The sequence below is a fragment of the Procambarus clarkii genome, chromosome 54 (genome assembly GCF_040958095.1).
Source record: "Procambarus clarkii isolate CNS0578487 chromosome 54, FALCON_Pclarkii_2.0, whole genome shotgun sequence".
Taxonomy (NCBI): domain Eukaryota; kingdom Metazoa; phylum Arthropoda; class Malacostraca; order Decapoda; family Cambaridae; genus Procambarus; species Procambarus clarkii.
Genome location: NC_091203.1, coordinates 35,481,291 through 35,503,863, shown reverse-complemented (window position 1 = coordinate 35,503,863; position 22,573 = coordinate 35,481,291).

Here is a 22,573-nt window from a genome sequence, read left to right as displayed (position 1 = left end):
GGTGTGGTTGTGGGGTACTAATTGTTGTGGTGTGGTAGTGGTGTACTATTGTTGGTGTGGAAGTAGTGGTGTTTTAGCTGTGATGTTGTAGTAGCGGTGTTCTAGTTGTTGTGTGGTAATAGTGAGGTACTAGTTGTAGTGTAGTAATAGTGGTGTACTAGTTGTGATGTGGTAGTAGTGGTGTACTAGTGGTGGTGTGGTATTAGTGGTGTACTAGTGGTGGTGTGTTATTAGTGGTGTAGTAGTGATGGTGTGATAGTAGTGGGGTACTTGTTGTATTAGTAGTGGTGTACTAGTGGTGATGTTGAATAAGTTGGGTACTAGTGGTGATGTTGAATAAGTTGGGTACTAGTTGTGGTGGGGAAGTAGTGGTGTACTAGTTGTGGTGTGGTAGTAGCTGTGTACCAGTTGTGGTGTAGAAGTAGTATTATACTAGTTGTGGTGTGGTAGTATTGGTGTACTAGTGGTGGTGTGGTAGTAGTGGTGTACTAGTTTTGGCGTGGTAGTATTGGTGTACTAGTTGTGGTGTGGTAGTAGTGGTGTACTAGTTGTGGTTTCGTTGTTGTGGTGTACTTGTTGTGGTGTGGTAGTAGTGGTGTGGTAGTAGTGGTGTACTAGTTGTAGTGTGGTAGTAGTGGTGTACTAGTTGTAGTGTGGTAGTAGTGGTGTACTAGTTCTGATGTGGTAGTAGTGGTGTACTAGTTGTGGTGTGGTAGTAGTGGGGTACTAGTTGTGGTGTGGTAATAGTGTTGTACTAGTTGTGCTGTGGTAGTTGTGCTGTACTAGTGGTGGTGTACTAGTTGTGGTGTGACAGTTGTGGTGTACTAGTTGTGGTGTGATGGTAGTGGTGTACTAGTTGTGGTGTGGTGGTAGTGGTGTACTAGTGGTGGTGTACTATTTCAGGTTTGGTGGTAGTGGTTTACTAGTGGTGGTCTACAAGTTGTGGTGTAGTATTAGTGGTGTACTAGTAGTGGAGTACTAGATGTGGTGTTGTAGTAGTGTTACGGGTGGTGGGGAAAATTGCTCTCTCTAGTCTATAATTCCACCCCCCAGTTAACATAGGAGGTCGGGGGAAACAGCTCTCTATAGTCCGTTAGCCAGTCATCATTTAGCTTACTATTCCAGACCACCCCCAGAGTTCCTACGGCAGCCTCATTCATATAACACCTTGTAACCTAGGTATTTGACTATCTAGGTGAACTGACTACAAGGCGCCGAAACCTGCTCAGCTACCCAAAACTCTAGAGAACTCTAGAACACATTTCACTTCCACAAACGTAAAAGAGAAATGAAAGGAAAGAGATGAATAATGATGTAATTAATGAGGGTTTGAGGTGAGAGAGGTAGAGAGGTGGAAGGAGCGTGGAGGGTCGTCAGTTGAAAGGGAGAATTTGGAGTGGGGTGGAAGGGGAGGATTAGATAAGTAGAAGTAGATAGTAGAAGTAGAGGAGTAGATAGTAGAAGAAGAAATGCTGCCACCATCCATTCATTTGTCCGTACCTACACGACAAGGAATGAAATTTTTCTGAATCACAATATTTTCAAAGATGTTATCACGAGGTCATTATTAGTATGTTCCATCTGTATCATGTACTCATTAAAATCATGAAACCAGTAACCACAGAGGCTTTCTCATCTCAGCTGAAAAACTCTAGGGGACAAAGTTAAAAACAATTTAAACAATGAATTCATCAACTATATTTTACATGATAAGTATCATAATTTAAGCAATTCAACTTAATGTTCAAGATTAATATGCAAAGTGAGTCATCTTCGAAGAATTCGAGAACCCTACAACTGTCTGCCCCTGATCATCACACAACACTTGTGGTGTACTAGTTGTGGTGAGGTAGTGGTGTACTGGTTGTGGGGTACTAGTTGTTGTTGTGTAGTAGTGGTGTACTAGTTATGGTGTGGAAGTGATGGTGTACAAGTTGGGGTGTATTAGTAGTGGTGTACTACTTGTGGTGTGGTAGTAGTAAGGTACTAGTTGTGGTGTGGTAGTTGTGGTGTACTAGTTGTGGTGTATGTTATGATCTCAGCCTGCAGGAGAAACGAGTCTCCCCCCCTTGAGAGTTATTCAGCAAGCCTGACCTAACTGGAAGGTCCAGGAAATATGGAGGTGGAGGTGGTAACACATATGTAAAATAGTTGGTTGGATTTAAATAACAATTTGAGATTATGGGCAGTGAAGAAGAAAACAGATAAATGACTGGTTAGGAGATGTAGATATTTTGCTGGAGGTGTGTGGCTGGCTTCTGGAGGACTTTGACCTCACTTGAGCGCCAGACATCGCAGGGGAAAGCCGCGCTCCGTTTGAGCTCCCATCAGAAAGGAACCCTTAGTGATATATCTCCAAGAGAAGAGAAGTGTTCAGACGTGCCAGCTGTAGAATCGAGCTGGGAATGCTGTGATCTCAAGTCCTGGACGACGAGGAGAGTTTATTAAGTCGTCCAGAGACATTGTCGTGGGCTGTGGAATCGCCCTGACCAGGCTCCGTCAGAGGGAGGAGCGCCCTCGACGAGACAATCTGTGGTAAGCACGATTTAAGCCAGTTCATAGTGATTGCTTGTAGTTGGTCGTGTGCTCAGCGACAGTAGCAATGTTTATTGATGAGTTAGAAATGTTTTGGTAAGGCAGGAAGCCTAAATAAGAGGACGGAGATGAGAGAGACAGCTGGCGGGGCGAGCAGCGCATCCTCTCCCTTCGACTGATTGGAGCCAACTGACTGAGGGGCGGCGGAGGAGTGTGGAGGCCTGCCGGGCGAGGTGGAGCATGGACCCGCCCAACGGGGGAGTCCACTCTCACAGTATGTAGAGGACAGATAGAGGTTGGAGGCAAACATATTGTGTGATTATTTTTGTTTATGTGTTAAAGGGGAAACATTTTTATTGGAGTGTCGATGGGTTGCAGGTTTGTCTTTGGGGAGGAATTTGCTGCGAACTTCGAAGCCAGCACAAAGGGAGTAGTTGATGAGACTCCAAGGTAGTGGAGGAAAGGACCTCGAGCTGTGAGGAGAAGCACTGAAGAGGAGTGTCACGTGCTTCTGTAGAGGTGGTGAAGCACCATAGTTGCTTGAGGGAACTTCATTGTGTAGCAGCCCAGAGAGCTGTGGAGGAACCTAGCAAAAGGGTGAAGCACCGTAGTTGCTCAAGGAAACTTCATGGTAGCAGCCTGGAGGAGCTGCAGAGGATCCTGGTAGTTAAGCCCGGAAGAACCTAAAGATATCAGGGTAGTGAACTTCCAGAGGTGGAAGGGAAGTTCTGGTGGATTACTTGTAGGCAGTTAATAGTGTTTGGTTGTCATTAGCGTGCAAGACTCAGTGAGAGGTGAGTGATTGTTTGCATTCTTATGTCAAGGAGTGTTTTATACTGAAGTTTGGAGTTACAGTCGTAGGCTGGATTACCTACAGATTTATGTGTTCTAGGACTAATAGGGTGATCGATTCATCATTGTTGTGTATCAAGGAACATTTATACTGATATATATTATTGCATTCACATGCTGATTTTCCTTGTACAAGTATATATATATATATATATATATATATATATATATATATATATATATATATATATATATAAATATATATATATATATATATATATATAATATATATATAATATATATAATATATATATATATATATATATATATATAATATATATATATATATATATATATATATATATTATATATAATATATATATATATATATATATAATATATATATATATATATATATATATATATATATATATATATATATATATATTATATATATATATATATATATATATATATATATATTTATATATATATATATATATATATATATATATATATATATATATATATATATATATATATATATGCGAACAAGCCTGAATGGTCCCCAGGACAATATGCAACTGAAAACTCACACCCCAGAAGTGACTCGAACCCATGCTCCCAGGAGCAACGCAACTGGTATGTACAAGACGCCTTAGTGATGGTCAAGTGGATTAAGGCGTCTTGTACATACCAGTTGCGTTGCTCCTGGGAGTATGGGTTCGAGTCACTTCTGGGGTGTGAGTTTTCAGTTATATATTTATATATATATATATATATATATATATATATATATATATATATATATATATATATATATATATATAATATATATATATATATATATATATATATATAATATATATATATATATATATATATATATATATATATATATATATATATATATATATATTTATATATATATATATATATTATATATATATATATATATATATATATATATATATATATATATATATATATATATATATATATTAGTATATTTTGGTAGCAGTCTTTCCTGTAGACATATATTATTAAATATGACTGAAAAAGTAAGATTAATAATTCTAACACGAATTTTCTCAATCTTTCGTACATTACGCTTCACTGTTGGAGGTAAATCAAAAATCACTTCTCCAAAATTCATTTTTATTTCTAGTCTGACGCGACACGGGCGCGTTTCGTAAAACTTATTACATTTTCAAAGACTTCACAAATACACAACTGATTAGAACTTACGTATCTCTGATTTTATATCTACATTTGAGTGAGGTGGGAGGGGTGATGTGGCATTAACACAAGACAGAACAAGAGGGGATATTAATAGGGTATTAAAAGTATCAACACAAGACAGAACAGAAACAATGGGTATTGAATAGAAGTGTTTGTAGAAAGCCTATTGGTCCATATTTCTTGATGCTTCTATATTGGAGCGGAGTCTTGAGGTGGGTAGAATATAGTTGTGCAATAATTGGCTGTTGATTGCTGGTGTTGACTTCTTGATGTGTAGTGCCTCGCAAACGTCAAGCCGCCTGCTATCGCTGTATCTATCGATGATTTCTGTGTTGTTTACTAGGATTTCTCTGGCGATGGTTTGGTTATGGGAAGAGATTATATGTTCCTTAATGGAGCCCTGTTGTTTATGCATCGTTAAACGCCTAGAAAGAGATGTTGTTGTCTTGCCTATATACTGGGGTTTTTGGAGCTTACAGTCCCCAAGTGGGCATTTGAAGGCATAGACGACGTTAGTCTCTTTTAAAGCGTTCTGTTTTGTGTCTGGAGAGTTTCTCATGAGTAGGCTGGCCGTTTTTCTGGTTTTATAGTAAATCGTCAGTTGTATCCTCTGATTTTTGTCTGTAGGGATAACGTTTCTATTAACAATATCTTTCAGGACCCTTTCCTCTGTTTTATGAGCTGTGGAAAAGAAGTTCCTGTAAAATAGTCTAATAGGGGGTATAGGTGTTGTGTTAGTTGTCTCTTCAGAGGTTGCATGGCTTTTCACTTTCCTTCTTATGATGTCTTCGATGAAACCATTGGAGAAGCCGTTATTGACTAGGACCTGCCTTACCCTACAGAGTTCTTCGTCGACTTGCTTCCATTCTGAGCTGTGGCTGAGAGCACGGTCGACGTATGCGTTAACAACACTCCTCTTGTACCTGTCAGGGCAGTCGCTGTTGGCATTTAGGCACATTCCTATGTTTGTTTCCTTAGTGTAGACTGCAGTGTGGAAACCTCCGCCCTTTTCCATGACTGTTACATCTAGAAAAGGCAGCTTCCCATCCTTTTCCGTCTCGTAAGTGAAACGCAGCACGGAACTCTGCTCAAATGCCTCCTTCAGCTCCTGCAGATGTCTGACATCAGGTACCTGTGTAAAAATGTCGTCAACATACCTGCAGTATATGGCCGGTTTCAAGTTCATGTCGACTGAGACTTTTTGCTCAATGGTACCCATGTAGAAGTTTGCAAACAGGACACCTAGGGGAGAACCCATGGCGACCCCATCTACTTGCTTATACATGTGCCCATCCGGGCTCAAGAAGGGTGCCTCTTTAGTACAAGCTTGGAGTAGTTTCCTCAGAATACTTTCTGGCATGTCAAGAGGAGTACAGGCTGGATCACGATACACTCTGTCGGCTATCATTCCGATTGTCTCGTCCACAGGTACGTTGGTAAACAGCGATTCTACGTCCAACGAGGCTCTTATCCCTGTGGCCCGTGTGCCCCGCAGTAAGTCCACAAATTCCTTTGGGGACTTCAGGCTGAAGGCGCAAGGAACATAAGGAGTCAGCAGGCCGTTGAGTCGCTTCGCCAGTCTGTACGTGGGTGTGGGTATCTGGCTAATGATTGGCCGAAGTGGGCTTCCAGGCTTGTGCGTCTTGACATTTCCATACGCATATCCAGGTTTATATTCCCCAATGATCTTTGGCAGGTGGAGTCCGGATTTCTTGGCGTTCACAGTTTCGATCAGTTTGTTGACCTTTGCTTTTAATTCGGCTGTAGTGTCCTTCGTTACCCTTTGGAACTTAGTTTGGTGAACAACTAAGAACAACAAATGAACATCATTCTCTCTGACCAAACTAAGTTCCAAAGGGTAACGAAGGACACTACAGCCGAATTAAAAGCAAAGGTCAACAAACTGATCAAAACTGTGAACGCCAAGAAATCCGGACTCCACCTGCCAAAGATCATTGGGGAATATAAACCTGGATATGCGTATGGAAATGTCAAGACGCACAAGCCTGGAAACCCACTTCGGCCAATCATTAGCCAGATACCCACACCCACGTACAGACTGGCGAAGCGACTCAACGGCCTGCTGACTCCTTATGTTCCTTGCGCCTTCAGCCTGAAGTCCCCAAAGGAATTTGTGGACTTACTGTGGGGCACACGGGCCACAGGGATAAGAGCCTCGTTGGACGTAGAATCGCTGTTTACCAACGTACCTGTGGACGAGACAATCGGAATGATAGCCGACAGAGTGTATCGTGATCCAGCCTGTACTCCTCTTGACATGCCAGAAAGTATTCTGAGGAAACTACTCCAAGCTTGTACTAAAGAGGCACCCTTCTTGAGCCCGGATGGGCACATGTATAAGCAAGTAGATGGGGTCGCCATGAGTTCTCCCCTAGGTGTCCTGTTTGCAAACTTCTACATGGGTACCATCGAGCAAAAAGTCTTAGTCGACATGAACTTGAAACCGGCCATATACTGCAGGTATGTTGACGACATTTTTACACAGGTACCTGATGTCAGACATCTGCAGGAGCTGAAGGAGGCATTTGAGCAGAGTTCCGTGCTGCGTTTCACTCACGAGACGGAAAAGGATGGGAAGCTGCCTTTTCTAGATGTAACAGTCATGGAAAAGGGCAGAGGTTTCCACACTGCAGTCTACACTAAGGAAACAAACATAGGAATGTGCCTAAATGCCAACAGCGACTGCCCTGACAGGTACAAGAGGAGTGTTGTTAACACATACGTCGACCGTGCTCTCAGCCACAGCTCAGAATGGAAGCAAGTCGACGAAGAACTCTGTAGGGTAAGGCAGGTCCTAGTCAATAACGGCTTCTCCAATGGTTTCATCGAAGACATCATAAGAAGGAAAGTGAAAAGCCATGGAACCTCTGAAGAGACAACTAACACAACACCTATACCCCCTATTAGACTATTTTACAGGAACTTCTTTTCCACAGCTCATAAAACGGAGGAAAGGGTCATGAAAGATATTGTTAATAGAAACGTTATCCCTACAGACAAAAATCAGAGGATACAACTGACGATTTACTATAAAACCAGAAAAACGGCCAGCCTACTCATGAGAAACTCTCCAGACACAAAACAGAACGCTTTAAAAGAGACTAACGTCGTCTATGCCTTCAAATGCCCACTTGGGGACTGTAAGCTCAAAAAAACCCAGTATATAGGCAAGACAACAACATCTCTTTCTAGGCGTTTAACGATGCATAAGCAACAGGGCTCCATTAAGGAACATATAATCTCTTCCCATAACCAAACCATCGCCAGAGAAATCCTAGTAAACAACACAGAAATCATCGATAGATACAGCGATAGCAGGCGGCTTGACGTTTGCGAGGCACTACACATCAAGAAGTCAACACCAGCAATCAACAGCCAATTATTGCACAACTATATTCTACCCACCTCAAGACTCCGCTCCAATATAGAAGCATCAAGAAATATGGACCAATAGGCTTTCTACAAACACTTCTATTCAATACCCATTGTTTCTGTTCTGTCTTGTGTTGATACTTTTAATACCCTATTAATATCCCCTCTTGTTCTGTCTTGTGTTAATGCCACATCACCCCTCCCACCTCACTCAAATGTAGATATAAAATCAGAGATACGTAAGTTCTAATCAGTTGTGTATTTGTGAAGTCTTTGAAAATGTAATAAGTTTTACGAAACGCGCCCGTGTCGCGTCAGACTAGAAATAAAAATGAATTTTGGAGAAGTGATTTTTGATTTACCTCCAACAGTGAAGCGTAATGTACGAAAGATTGAGAAAATTCGTGTTAGTATTATTAATCTTACTTTTTCGGTCATATTTAATAATATATATATATATATATATATATATATATATATATATATATATATATATATATATATATATATATATATATATATATATATATATATATATATTCTCCTGCTGATAGTGCAACAGTGTATGTAGACTTGATCTACTTGAGGAGGTTGATAGCATCAGGTGGTGAACCAGGAGATAGGATACCACTTGATAAGCTGATGATAGAGTTCTGTTCTGTTCTGATGGTGTTGGAGTGCAACCTGATTGTAATAGTATAGAGTATAGGATTCATTATTATTATATGTGTGTATGTATTTTGTATGTGCTTTGTCCAGTAAATGTATTCCAATTTGCTGGTGTTTTCCCTTGTCCTAGTGAGGCTTCCCAGGAAATAGTAAAGGAAGAGAGAGAGAGAAAGAACCAAGAACCACCGCTTTGGACAGGGTAGGATGGAAGATTAGTAAGTTAAAGGGGATTGAGATCATATCACATAAGGAGAGAGTGGGGAGTCACAGCGGCTTGAGTGGGTGTGTGCACGTGACAACGAGGCTAAGTGTTGAAGCTGCATCCCCTAAACGTGTGACGTTGAGCCCCTCTCCAAGAGCCAGAAGCGCCTAGTGTAATCTCCTAGTGAGGTATAAGCACTCTACCGAATTGTGGGTTGGGTTGTCCGTAATGGAGGAACAACACGACAACACTGCCAACCCACACTATAATAAATTGGGGGCCTGTGTCCGGGAGAGTGAACTGACACACCCACACCCTGTCCAAGAGTGGATTTGTGCACCCTTGCTGAAATAAACTGTGTGACCGCAGGTGTATATTGTCTCTCTTGGGAAGACTCACCGGACAAGATGGATAAGGTGCAAGCGTTTGTGGAGTCAGGCAAGCCTGAGGACTTGGAAGGTTGCACGAGGGATCAATTAAAACAAATAGCAGAAAAATGTGGCATCAGTTTGAAAGCATCTAAGGTAGCTGGGATGAAGGATGAGATCCTGAGACAGTTGGGAGCTAGAAGTGAAGCGACAGAGCAAGGAGCCCAAGAAGGAGCTGAAAGTGGAAAGGAGGATGATGGGCAGGATGAAGTGAGATCCCAGGGATCGAGTAGGAGCAGCAAGAGTAGCCGCAGTAGCAGGAGTAGCCGAAATAGGAGCTTGGAGAGATTCCAGTTAGAGATCCAGATGCAGCGTGAGGACAAGGAGAGACAGTTCCAGCTGGAAAAGATGAAATTAGAACTCCAGATGAAAAATGAAGCCGAGAGGGAAAAAGAGAAAACCAGACTGGAAATAGAAAAAGAAAAAGCCCAGGTCGAAAAAGAAAAAGCCCAGGTCGAAAAAGAAAAAGAGAGAACAAAACAAATGCAGATAGAAGCGAATAGAACCTTGGCTGAGCAAAGGATTGAACATGGGTTGCCAGAGAGCACCACCCAGGTATTACACTCACCAGATGTTAGGGTTAGGGAGAAGGACATTCCCTTGTTTGTGCCCGAAGAGGCAGAGAGCTTTTTCGAGCACTTTGAAAAGGTAGCCAGTATCAAGGAATGGCCACAGGAGGAATGGGCCCAGCTGGTCCAGTTAAGATTGACCGGTGCAGCCAGGGAGGCATACACCCAATTGTCACTGGAAGAGTGCCAGGATTACACCACAGTAAAGAGCAGCATATTGCGCTCGTTTCAGTTAAACCCAGAAGCTTATAGGAAGCGTTTCAGAGAGATGATCAAAATTGGAGCATGTACCTTTGCTGAGACAGCAAGAGATCTGGAAAGACGATTCCAGAAATGGATTGAGGCTGCTGGAGTCGGATCTTACGCTGACCTGAAGCAACTGATGGTCATGGAGAAGTTCTTGGAGATGATGCATCCCGAAACGAAGTTCAAGATCCAAGAAGCAGGGATAAAGAATGTGAAAGATGCCGCAGATAGGGCGGATATGATTACTGAAGCATACAAGAGCTTGAGGGAGAACAGAGTGAAGAACGAGGTGAGACGCAAAAATGGCAGATCCAGTGGAGTCTGGGGAGGAAGAAATTATGAAAGACCCAGAGGAGTCTGGGGTGAGAAGAATTTTGATAAATGGGCGGATAAACGTGAGTACTCTAAAACTCAGAAGAGCAGGTCGCGCACTTCGTCTGAAAGTGAAGATGGAGGAGCTAAATGAGAAACTGATCGTTATCCAGGAAATCAAGAGTCCACTAAAGCTCCACAGAGTACGAGTAGTGTGCCTGGCCCTAGGAACTCTAATGCGAGTGGGCAAAGTCAGAGCCGCTCTGGTACATATAGGAGAGACTTTTCCCAGGTGAGGTGTTACAATTGTAACGGATTGGGTCACGTGATGCGAGATTGTCGGCAGGGTAAAAGAGTTGTGACCCTGGCCATGTGTGACCCCCGAACTAAATATGCTAAGGTGTTCCAAGACAAACCACAGAAGGTGAACTTAGTGAACGAGAGGTATAGGACGTTCATGAGCAAAGGTTGGATCAGTATAGGAGGCCAACCTGAAGTAGAAGTTGGTATCTTAAGAGATACCGGAGCTAATCAGAGCTTGATTACGAGAAGCCTGATTGGGAATGATCGACGGTTAGTTAGCTGGCAGGAGTAAGATGAAAGTATACGGGTTATTGTCTGAGAGTGACATGCCCGTTTGTTCTGTCCAGCTAAGGTCGGAATATGTGTCGGCGGAGGTGATGTTGGGAGTATGCCCCGACATACCTGTTCCAGGAGTCCAAGTGATCCTGGGGAATGACTTGTGCGGGACAAAGGTGTTGCCGAGAGTCGTAGCGGAGAATGTGCCAGAGGAGCCCACCTGAGAGTGTGAACCTGACTGACATCCGAGGAGATGAGTCAGGAGACCGCCAAGCCATTGAGAACCCTGTCTCGGTAGTAATGAAGGCAGAGGTGGCCGACGAGGAAGACACTGGAGAAGGTGAGACAGTGTCGACTCAGCCGGTGAAAGATATCGACGTAGATATAGCGTGGCTGTTTGATGAAGGTCCAGCCCAGGAAAATGAAGTCTCCGTGAGGTCAAAAGTGAAGATGGCCCAGCCGAAGAAGAATCATGTGAAGAGAGCGGACCTGAATAGAGCCCAGCCCACCGAAATTAAGAGCCAGAAGGTGAATGCAACTGTGCTGAGCAGAAGTGAGGGAGGATGTGGACATACTGAGGACGGGAGTAGAGCGTCAAGTGGTCCACGAGCACAGAGGCATATGGATTATAGAGTTAAGTTGTTTGAGATGTCAGGAGTTGACATGTTTCGCAGAAAACGTGGAGGAGAGATAGTGAAGAAGAGTGATAGCCGAGAAAATGAAAGGAGAAGAGACAGTATGTGTGGAGAGATGCTTACGAGCACTCTTGGAGAGGCAAAGCGACATGTACAGTCGAGTGCTGTTGGATGTAGTACAGTGCTCGAAGAAACTTTTAGGGAATGAAGAAGAATTGAAGGAGAAGAAATGGAGTTGTATAGAGGTGAGAGATGTGGGAAGAGGATGATGATACAAGCATGGATGAATAGAAGAAAACCGAGGACTCGATGGAAGTCAAACAGGATGAGGTCTCGGATAAATGAGGAGACGAAAGGGAGGATCGTCGGTGAAGACGAGGGAGTGAAGTATGATGACAGGAGACGGAAGTTTAATGGCAGTAGATGGAAGTGTGAAGACGACAGAGGAGGTAGACAGTAGATGTCTGACTCTGGACGTGAAGAGAGGAAGACGAGGAAACGGAGAGTGAAAACAATAAGTAGAGTGGACCGATGGAGCGCAGGCGTCCAGGAAGGACAGCCTAGCCAAGAGGTGCCAGAGAGGTCAAGTTGTTTGTGAGAAGATCATGTTTCTGGCGAGTTGTGAGCCTGATGTTGCAAGGTGCAACGAACTAATTGTAGACTCTAAAGGGAGTATATCGGTTGAAGAACGAGACAGTGTGGTGGCGGATGTATTATCCCTAGCTTTGCCACTGGAATAACTCTCAAAAATAAGGGGAAGGGAGTGTTATGATCTCAGCTTGCAGGAGAAACGAGTCTCCCCACCTTGATGGTTATTCAGCAAGCCTGATCTAACTGGAAGGTCCAGGAAATATGGAGGTGGTAACACATATGTAAAATAGTTGGTTGGATTTAAATAACAATTTGAGATTATGGGCAGTGAAGAAGAAAACAGATAAATGACTGGTTAGGAGATGTGGATATTTTGGTGGAGGTGTGAGGCTCGCTTCTGGAGGGCTTTGACCTCACTTGAGCGCCAGACATCGCAGGGGAAAGCCGCGCTTCGTTTGAGCTCCCATGAGAAAGGAACCCCTAGTGATATATCTCCAAGAGAAGAGAAGTGTGCAGACGTACCAGCTGTAGAATCGAGCTGGGAATGCTGTGATCGCAAGTCCTGGACGACGAGGAGAGTTTATTAAGTCGTCCAGAGACATTGTCGTGGGCTGTGGAATCGCCCTGACCAGGCTCCGTCAGAGGGAGGAGCGCCCTCGACGAGACAATCTGTGGTAAGCACGATTTAAGCCAGTTCATAGTGATTGCTTGTAGTTGGTCGTGTGCCCAGCGACAGTAGCAATGTTTATTGATGAGTTAGAAATGTTTTGGTAAGGCAGGAAGCCTAAATAAGAGGACGGAGATGAGAGAGACAGCTGGAGGGACGAGCAGCTCATCCTCTCCCTTTGACTGCTTGGAGCCAACTGACTGAGGGGCGGCGGAGGAGTGTGGAGGCCCGCCGGGCGAGGTGGAGCATGGAATATATATATATATATATATATATATATATATATATATATTCTCCTGTGAACAGTGTATGTAGACTTCATCTACTTGAGGAGGTTGATAGCATCAGGTGGTGAACCAGGAGATAGGATACCACTTGATAAGCTGATGATAGAGTTCTGATGGTGTTGGAGTGCAACCTGATTGTAATAGTATAGAGTATAGGATTCATTATTATTATATGTATGTATGTATTGTGTATGTGCTTTGTCCAGTAAATGTATTCCAATTTGCTGGTGTTTGCCCTTGTCCTAGTGAGGCTTCCCAGGAAAAAGTAAAGGAAGAGAGAGAGAGAGAGAAAGAACCAAGAACAACCGCTGTGGACAGGGTAGGATGGAAGATTAGTAAGTTAAAGGGGATTGAGATCATATCACATAAGGAGAGAGTGGGGAGTCACAGCGGCTCGAGTGGGTGTGTGCACGTGACAACGAGGCTAAGTGTTGGAGCCGCATCCCCTAAACGTGTGACGTTGAACCCCTCTCCAAGAGCCAGAAGCGCCTAGTGTGATCTAGTGAGTTATAAGCACTCTACTGAATTGTGGGTTGGGTTGTCCATAAAGGAGGAACAACGACGACAACACCAACCAAACCACAAGACTATAATATGTACTAATTGTGGTGTGGCAGTTGCGGTGTACTAGTTATGGTGTGATAGTAGTGGTGCACTATTTGAGGTGTGGTAGTAGTCGTGTACTAGTAGTGGTGTACTGGTGGTGGTGTACTATTTCTGGTTTGGTAGTAGTGGTGGTCTACAAGTTGTGGTGTGGTAGTAGTGGTGTATTAGTGATCGTGTAATAGTAGTGGTGTAGTAGTTGTGGTGTGGTAGTAGTGGTGTACTAGTTGTGGTGTGGTAATAGTGGTGTACTAGTAGTGGTGTAGTAGTTGTGGTGTGGTAGTAGTGGTGTACTAGTTGTGGTGTGGTAGTAGTGGTGTACTAGTTGTGGTGTACTAGTTGTGGTGTACTAGTTGTGGTGTGGTAGCATTCGTGTACTTGTGGTGTACTAGTTGTGGTGAGGCAGTAGTGGTGTAGTAGTTGTGGTGTGCTAGTAGTGGTGAACAGGTTGAGGTGTGGTAGTAGTGGTGTACTAGTGGTGGTGTAGTATTAGTGGGGTTCTAGTTGTTGTGTTATAGTAGTGGTATACTAGTTGTGGTTTGTTAGTGGTGTACTAGTTGTGGTGTGGCAGTGGGGTACTAGTTGTTGTGGTGTGGTAGTGGTGTACTATTGATGGTGTGGAAGTAGTGGTGTTCAAGCTGTGATGTTGTAGAAGCGGTGTTCTAGTTGTTGTGTGGTAGTAGTGAGGTACTAGTTGTGGGGTAGTAATAGTGGTGTACTAGTTGTGATGTGGTAGAAGTGGTGTACTAGTGGTGGTGTGGTATTAGTGGTGTATTAGTGGTGGTGTAGTAATAATGGAGTGATAGTAGTGGGGTGCTTGTTGTGGTAGTAGTGGTGTACTAGTGGTGGTATTGAATTAGTTGTGGTGGGGTAGTAGTGGTGTCCTAGTTGTGGTGGGGTAGTAGTGGTGTCCTAGTTGTGGTGTGGTAGTAGTGGTGTAGTAGTAGTATTATACTAGTTGCGTTGTGGTAGTATTGGTGTACTAGTGGTGGTGTGGTAGTAGTGATGTACTTGTTGTGGCGTTGTAGTAGTGGTGTACTAGTTATGGTGTGGTAGTAGTGGTGTACTAGTTGTGGTGTCGTTGTAGTGGTGTACTAGTTCTGGTGTGGTAGTAGTGGTGTACTAGTTTTGGTGTGGTAGTTGTGGTGTACTAGTTGTGGTGTGTAAGTAGTGGTGTACTAGTTGTAGTGTGATAGTAGTGGTGTACTACTTCTGGTGTGGTAATAGTGGTGTACTAGTTGTGGTGTGGAAGTAGTGGGGTACTAGTTGTGGTGTGGTTGTAGTGTTGTACTAGTTGTGGTGTAGTAGTAGCAGTGATGTACTAGTGGTGGTGTACTAGTTGTGGTGTGGCAGTCGCGGTGTACTATTTGTGGTGTGATAGTAGTGGTGTACTAGTTGTGGTGTGGTAGTAGTGGTGTACTAGTGATGGTGCATTATTTCAGGTTTGGTGGTAGTGGTGTACTAGTGGTGGTCTACAAGTTGTAGTCTGGTAGTAGTTTTGTACTAGTGATCGTGTAATAGTAGTGGTGTAGGAGTTGTGGTGTGGTAGTAATGGTGTACTAGTTGTGGTGTGGTAGTCGTGGTGTACTACTAGTGGAGTACTAGTTGTGGTTTTGTAGTAGTGTAACGGGTGGTGGGGGGAAATTGCGTAAAAAAAATGTACTAGTTGTTGTGTGACAGTTGTGGTGTACTAGTTGTGGTGTGGCAGTTGTGGTGTACTAGTTGTGGTGTGATAGTAGTGGTGTACTAGTTGTGGTGTGGTAGTAGTGGTGTACTAGTAGTGGAGTACTAGATGTGGTGTTCTAGTAGTGTAACCAGTGGTGGGGGAAATTGCTCTCTCTAGTCCATACTTCCACCCCCCAGTTAACAAAGGAGGTCGGGGGAAACAGCTCTCTATAGTCCGTTATCCCGCCCTCAGTTAGCTTACTATTCTAGAGCACCCCTAGAGTTCCTACGGCATCCTCTCTCGTTCAACACCTTGTAACCTAGGTATTTGACTACCTAGGTGAACTGACTACAAGGGGCCGTAACTTGCTCAGCTACCCCGAAACTCCAGAGAACTCTAGAACACATTTCACTGCCACAAACGTATAAGAGAAACGAAAATAAAGAATGAATAATAAAGAATGAATAATAAAGAATGAATAATAAAGTAATTAATGAGGGTTTGGGGTGAGAGAGGTAGAGAAGTGGGAGGAGCGAGGAGAGTCGTCAGTTGAAAGGGAGAGTTTGGAGTGGGGAGGAATAGGTAGGTAGAAGTAGAGAAGTAGATAGTAGAAGTAAAAGAAGAAATGCTGCCACCATCCATTCATTTGTCCGTACCTACAAGACAAGGAATGGAACTTGTCTGTATCACAATATTCTCAAAGTTGTTATCACGAGGTCATTATTAGTATGTTCCATCTGTATCATGTACTCATTAAAATCATGAATCCAGTAACTGCAGAGGCAGTCTCATCTCAACTCAAAAACTCTAGGGGCAAAGATAAAACAATTTAAACAATAAATTTATCAATTATATTTCACATTATAAGTATCATAATTTAAGCAATACAACTTAAATGTTGTATGTTCAAGATTAATATGCAAAGTGAGTCATCATCTAAGAATTCGAGAGCCCTACAACTGTCTGCCCCTGATCATCACATAACACTTGTGGTGTACTAGTTGTGGTGGGGGTACTGGTGTACTAGTTGTGGTGTGGTAGTGGGGTATTAGTTGCTGTTGTTTAGTAGTGGTGTACTAGTTATGGTGTGGTAATCATGGTGTACAAGTAGTGGTGTATTAGATGTGGTGTACTACTTGTGGTGTGGTAGTAGTAAGGTACTAGTTGTGGTGTGGTAGTTATGGTGTACTAGTGGTGATGTACTAGTTGTGGTGTGGCAGTAGTGGTGTACTAGTTGTGGTGTGGTAGTAGTGGTGAACAGGTTGAGGTGTGGTAGTAGTGGTGTACTAGTGGTGGTGTGGTAGTAGTTGGGTACTAGTTGTTGTGTTATAATAGTGGTGTACTAGTTGTGGTGTGTTAGTGGTGTACTAGTTGTGGTGTGGTAGTGGGGTACTAGTTGTTGTGGTGTAGTAGTGGTGTACTATTGGTGGTGTGGTAGTAGTCGTTTTCTAGCTGTGATGATGTAGTAGCGGTGTTCTAGTTGTTGTGTGGTAGTAGTGAGGTACTAGTTGTGGTGTAGTAGTAGTGGTGTACTAGTTGTGATGTGGTAGTAGTTGTGTACTAGTGGTGGTGTGGTATTAGTGGTGTACTAGTGGTGGTGTGGTATTAGTGTTGTACTAGTGATGGTGTGATAGTAGTGGGGTAATTGTTGTGGTAGTAGTGGTGTACTAGTGGTGGTGTTGAATTTGTTGGGTACGAGTTGTGGTGTGGTAGTAGTAGTGTACTAGTTGTGGTGTGGTAGTAGTAGTGTACTAGTTGTGGTGTGGTAGTAGTGGTGTACTAGTTGTAGTGTAGTAGTAGAATTATACTAGTTGTGATGTGGTAGTATTGGTGTACTAGTGGTGATGTGGTAGTAGTGGAGTACTAGTTGTGGTGTGGTAGTAGTGGTGTACTAGTTGTGGAGTCGTTGTAGTGGTGTACTAGTTGTGGTGTGGTAGTAGTGGTGTACTAGTTGTGGTGTGGTAGTAGTGGTGTACTAGTTGTGGTGTGGAAGTAGTAGTGTACTATATGTAGTGTGGTAGTAGTGGTGTACTAGTTGTAGTGTGGTAGTAGTGGTGTATTAGTTGTGGTGTGGTAGTAGTGGTGTACTAGTTGTTGTATGGTAGTAGTGGGGTACTAGTTCTTGTGTTGTAGTAGTGTTGTATTAGATGTGGTGTGGTAGTAGTGCTGTACTAGTGGTGGTGTACTAATTGTGGTGTGGCAGTAGTGGTGTACTAGTTGTGCTGTGATAGTAGTGGTGTACTAGTTGTTGTGTGGTAGTAGTGGTGTACTAGTAGTAGTGTACTAGTTGTGGTGTACTATTTCAGGTTTGGTGGTAGTAGTGTACTAGTGGTGGTCTACAAGTTGTGGTGTGGTAGTAGTGGTGTACTGGTGATCGTGTAATAGTAGTGGTGTAGTAGATGTGGTGTGGTAGTAGTGGTGTACTAGTTGTGGTGTGGTAATCGTGGTGTACTAGCAGTGGAGTACTAGTTGTGGTGTTGTAGTAGTGTTAGCGGTGGTGGGGGAAATTGCTCTATCTAGTACATTATCCCCCCCCCCCCTACCCCCCAGTTAACAAAGGATGTCAGGGGAAGCAGCTCTCTATTGTCCGTTATCCCGCCCTCAGTTACCTTAATATTCTAGAGCACTCCCAGAGTTCCTACGGCAGCCTCTCTCGTTCAACACCTTGTAACCTAGGTATTTGACTACCTACGTGCACTGACTACAAGGCGCCGTAACTTGCTCAGCTACCCAAAACTCTAGATAACTCTAGAAAACATTTCACTGCCACAAACTTACTAGAGAAACGAAAGGAAAGAGATGAATAATAAAGTAGTTAATGAGGGTTTGGGGTGAGAGAGGTGGTAGGAGCGAGGAGTGTCGTCAGTTGAAAGGAAGAGTTTAGAGTGGGGTGGAGGGGAAGAAATAGGTAGGTAGAAGTAGAGAGGTAGATAGTAGAAGTAGAAGAAGAAATCCTGCCACCATCCATTCATTTGTCAGTACCTACAAGACAAGGAATGGAACTTGTCTGTATCACAATATTCTCAAAGATGTTATCACGAGGTCATTATTAGTGTGTTCCATCTGTATCATGTACTCATTAAAACCATGAAACCAGTAAACGCAGAGGCTTTCTGATCTCAACTCAAAAACTCTAGGGACAAAGTTAAAAACAATTTAAACAATAAATTCATCAATTATATTTCACATGATAAGTATCATAATTTAAGCAATTCCACTTAATGTTTAAGATTAATATGCAAAGTGAGTAATCAACCAAGAATTCGAGAACACTACAACTGTCTGCCCCTGATCCTCACACAACACTTGTGGTGTACTAGTTGTGGTGAGGTAGTGGTGTACTAGTTGTGGTGTGGTAGTGGGGGTACTAATTGTTGTTGTGTAGTAGTGGTGTATTAGTTATGGTGTGGTAGTGATGGTGTACAAGTTTGGGTGTATTAGTAGTATCGTACTACTTGTGGTGTGGTAGTAGTAAGGTACTAGTTGTGGTGTGGTAGTTGTGGTGTACTAGTTGTGGTGATGTAGTAGTGGTGTACTAGTTGTCGTGTGGTAGTAGTGGTGTACTAGATATAGTGCGGTAGTAGTGGCGTACTAGTTCTGGTGTGGTAGTAGTGGTGTACCAGTTTGGTGTGGTAGTAGTGGTGTACTAGTTTTGGTGTGGTAGTAGTGGTGTACTAATTGTTGTGTTGAAGTAGTGGTGAATTAGTTGTGATGTGGTATTAGTGGTGTACTAGTTGTGGTGTGCTAGAAGTGGTGTACTAGTTGTGGTGTGCTAGAAGTGGTGTACTAGTGGTGGTGTGGTAGTAGTGGTGTAGTAGTGGTAGTGTTGTAGTAGTGGGGTACTAGTTGTTGTGAGGTAGTAGTGGTGTATTAGTTATGGTGTGGTAGTAGTGGTGTACTAGTGGTTGTGTGGTAATAGTGGTGTACTAATGGTGGTGTGGTAGTGGTTGTGTACTAGTTGTGGTGTACTAGTTGTGGTGTACTAGTAATGGTGTGGTAGTAGTGGTGTACTACTTGTGGTGAGGTAGTAGTGGTGTACTTTTGGTGGTGTGGTAGTAGAGTTGGACTAGTTGTGGTGTAGTAGTAGTGGTGTACTAGTTGTGGTGTGGTAGTAGCGGTGTACTAGTTGTAGTATAGTGGTAGTGGTGTACTAGTTGTGGTATGGTAGTATTTGTGTACTAGTAGTAGAGTACTAGTGGTGGTGTACTTTTTCTGGTGTAGTAGTATTGGTGTACTAGTGGTGGTTTACAAGGTGTAGTTTGTTAGTAGTGGTATAATAGTAGTGGTGTACTAGTTGTGGTGTGGTAGTAGTGTTGTACTAGTTGTAGTGTACTAGTTATGGTGTTGTAGTAATCGTGTACTAGTTGTAGTATGAGAGTAGTGGTCTACTAGTTGAGGTATGGTAGTATTGGTGTACTAGTAGTGGAGTACTAGTGGTGGTGTACTTTTTCTGGTGTGGTAGTATTGGTGTACAAGTGGTGGTTTACAAGGTGTGGTGTGTTAGTAGTAGTGTAATAGTAGTGGTGTACGAGTTGTGGTGTGGTGGTAGTGGTGTACTAGTTGTAGTGTGGTAGTAGTGGTGTACTAAATGTGGTGAACTAGTTGTTGTGTGGTATTTGTGGTATACTAGTTGTTGTGTAGTAGTAGTGGTGAAATAGTTGAGGTGTGGTAGTAGTGGTGTAATAGTTGAGGTGTGGTAGTAGTCGTGTACTATATGTGGTGTGGTAGTTGTGGTGTGGTAGTACTGGAGTACTAAATGTGGTGTACTAGTTGTTGTGTGGTAGTTGTGGTATACTAGTTGTTGTGTGGTAGTAGTGGTGTAATAGTTGAGGTGTTGTAGTAGTGGTGTACAATATGTGGTTTACTAGTTGTGGTGTGGTAGTTGTAGTGTGGTAGTTGTGGTGTGGTAGTTGTGGTGTGGTAGTTTTGGTGAGGTAGTAGTGGTGTATTAGTTATGTTGCTGTAGTGGTGGTGTACAAGTTGGGGTGAATTATTAGTGGTTTTCTAATGGTGGTATGTTAGTAGTTGTGTACTAGTTGTGGTTTGGTAAAAGTGGTGTACTAATGGTGGTGTCGAAGTAGTGGTGTACTAGTTGCGGTGTGGTAGTAGTGGTGTACTAGTTGTAGTGTGGTAGTAGTGGTGTACTAGTTGTAGTGTGGTAGTAGTGGTGTACTAGTTGTAGTGTGGCAGTAGCGGTGACTAGTTCTGGTGTGGTAGTAGTGGTGAACTAGTTTTGATGTGGTTGTAGTTACGTGCTAGTTGTGGTGTTGGTGTACTAGTTGTGGTGTGGTAGTAGTGGTGAACTAGTTTTGGTGTACAAGGTGTGGTGTGGAAGTAGTGGTGTACTAGTGATCGTGAGATAGTAGTGGTGTACTAGAGGTGATGAGGTAGTAGTCTTGTACTAGTGGTGGTGTGGTAGTAGTGGTGTACTAGTTGTGGTGTGGTAGTAGTGGTATGCTAGTTGTGGTGTGGTAGTAGTGGTGTACTAGTTGTGGTGTGGTAGTAGTGGTGTACTAGTTGTGGTGTGGTAGTAATGGTGTACTATTTGTGGTGTTGTAGTAATGGTGTATTAGTTGTGGTGTGGTAGTAGCGGTGTACTAGTTTTAGTATGCTAGTAGTGGTTTACAAGTTGTAGTGTGGTAGTAGTGGTGTACTAGTTCTGGTGTGGTAGTAGTGGTGTACTAGTCCTGGTGTGGTAGTAGTTGAGTACTAGTTGTGGTGTACTAGTTGTGGTGTCGTAGTAGTTGTGTACAAGTTGTGGAGTGGTAGTAGTGGTGTAGTAGTAGTGGTGTACTAGTTGTAGTGTGGTAGTAGTGGTGTACCACTTGTGGTGTGGTAGTAGTAGTGTACTAGTTGTAGTGTGGTAGAAGTGGTGTACTCGTAATGGTGTGGTAGTAGTGGTGTAGTAGTGGGGTACTAGTTGTGGTGAGGGAGTTGTGGTGTATTAGTTATGGTGTTTAGTAGTGGCGTACTAGTAGTTCTGTGGTAGTAGTGTTGAACAAGTGATAGGGTGGTAGTAGTGGTGTACTAGTGATGTGGTAGTTGTGGTGTACTAGTTGTGGTGTGGTAGTAGTGGTGTACTAGATGTGGTGTGGAAGTAGTGGTGTACTAGTAATGGTGTGGAAGTAGTGGTGTACTTGTGGTATTGTGGTAGTAGTGGAGTACTAGTTGTTGTGTGGTAGTAGTTGTGTACTAGTGGTAGTGTGTTAGTAGTGGTGTTCTAGTGGCGGTGTGGTAGTAGTGGTGATCTAGTTGTGGTATGGTATTAGAGGTGTACTAACGATGGTGTGGTAGTAGTGATGTACTAGTGATGGTGTGGTAGTAGTGGTATACTAATGGTGGTGTGGTAGTAGTGGTGTACTAGTTGTGGAGTGGTAGTAGTGGTGTACTAGTTGCGGTGTGGTAGTATTGGTATACTGGTAGTGGTGTACTATTGGTGGTGTACTATTTCTGGTGTGGAAGTAATGCTGTACTAGTGGTGGTCTACAAGTTGTGGTGTGGTAGTAGTGGTGGTCTACAAGTTGTGGTGTAGTAGTAGTGTTGTAATATTTGTTATTTGGTAGTAGTGGTGTACTTTTGGTGGTGTGCTAGTAGTGTTGTTCTATTAGTGGTGTGGTAGTAGTAGTGAACTAGTGGTGGTGTGATAGTAGTGGTGTACTAGTTGTGGTGTGGTAGTAGTGGTGTATAAGTAGTGGTGAGGTAGTAAGTTTGTACTAGTTGTGGTGTGGTAGTAGTGGTGGACTAGTTATGGTGTGGTAGTAGTGGTGTACCAGTTGTGGTGTGGTAGTACTGCTGTACTAGTTGTAGTGTGGTAGTAGTGGTGTACTAGTTGTAGTGTGGTAGTAGTGGTGTACTAGTTGTGGTGTGGTATTAGTGGTGTTCTAGTTGTGATGTAACTAGTAAACCCCTACTACAACACTTGTGGTGTTGTAGTAGGGGTTTACTAGTTGTGGTGTTGAAGAAGTTTTGTACTAGTTGTGGTGTGGTAGTAGTGGTGTACTAGTTGTGATGTACTAGTTATGGTGTGGTAGTTGTGGAGTACTAGTTGTAGTGTGGTAGTTGTGCTGTGATAGCAGTTGTGTACTAGTTATGGTGTGGTAGTTGTGGTGTGGTAATAGTGGTGTACTATTTATGATGAGTTAGTAGTGGTGTACTAG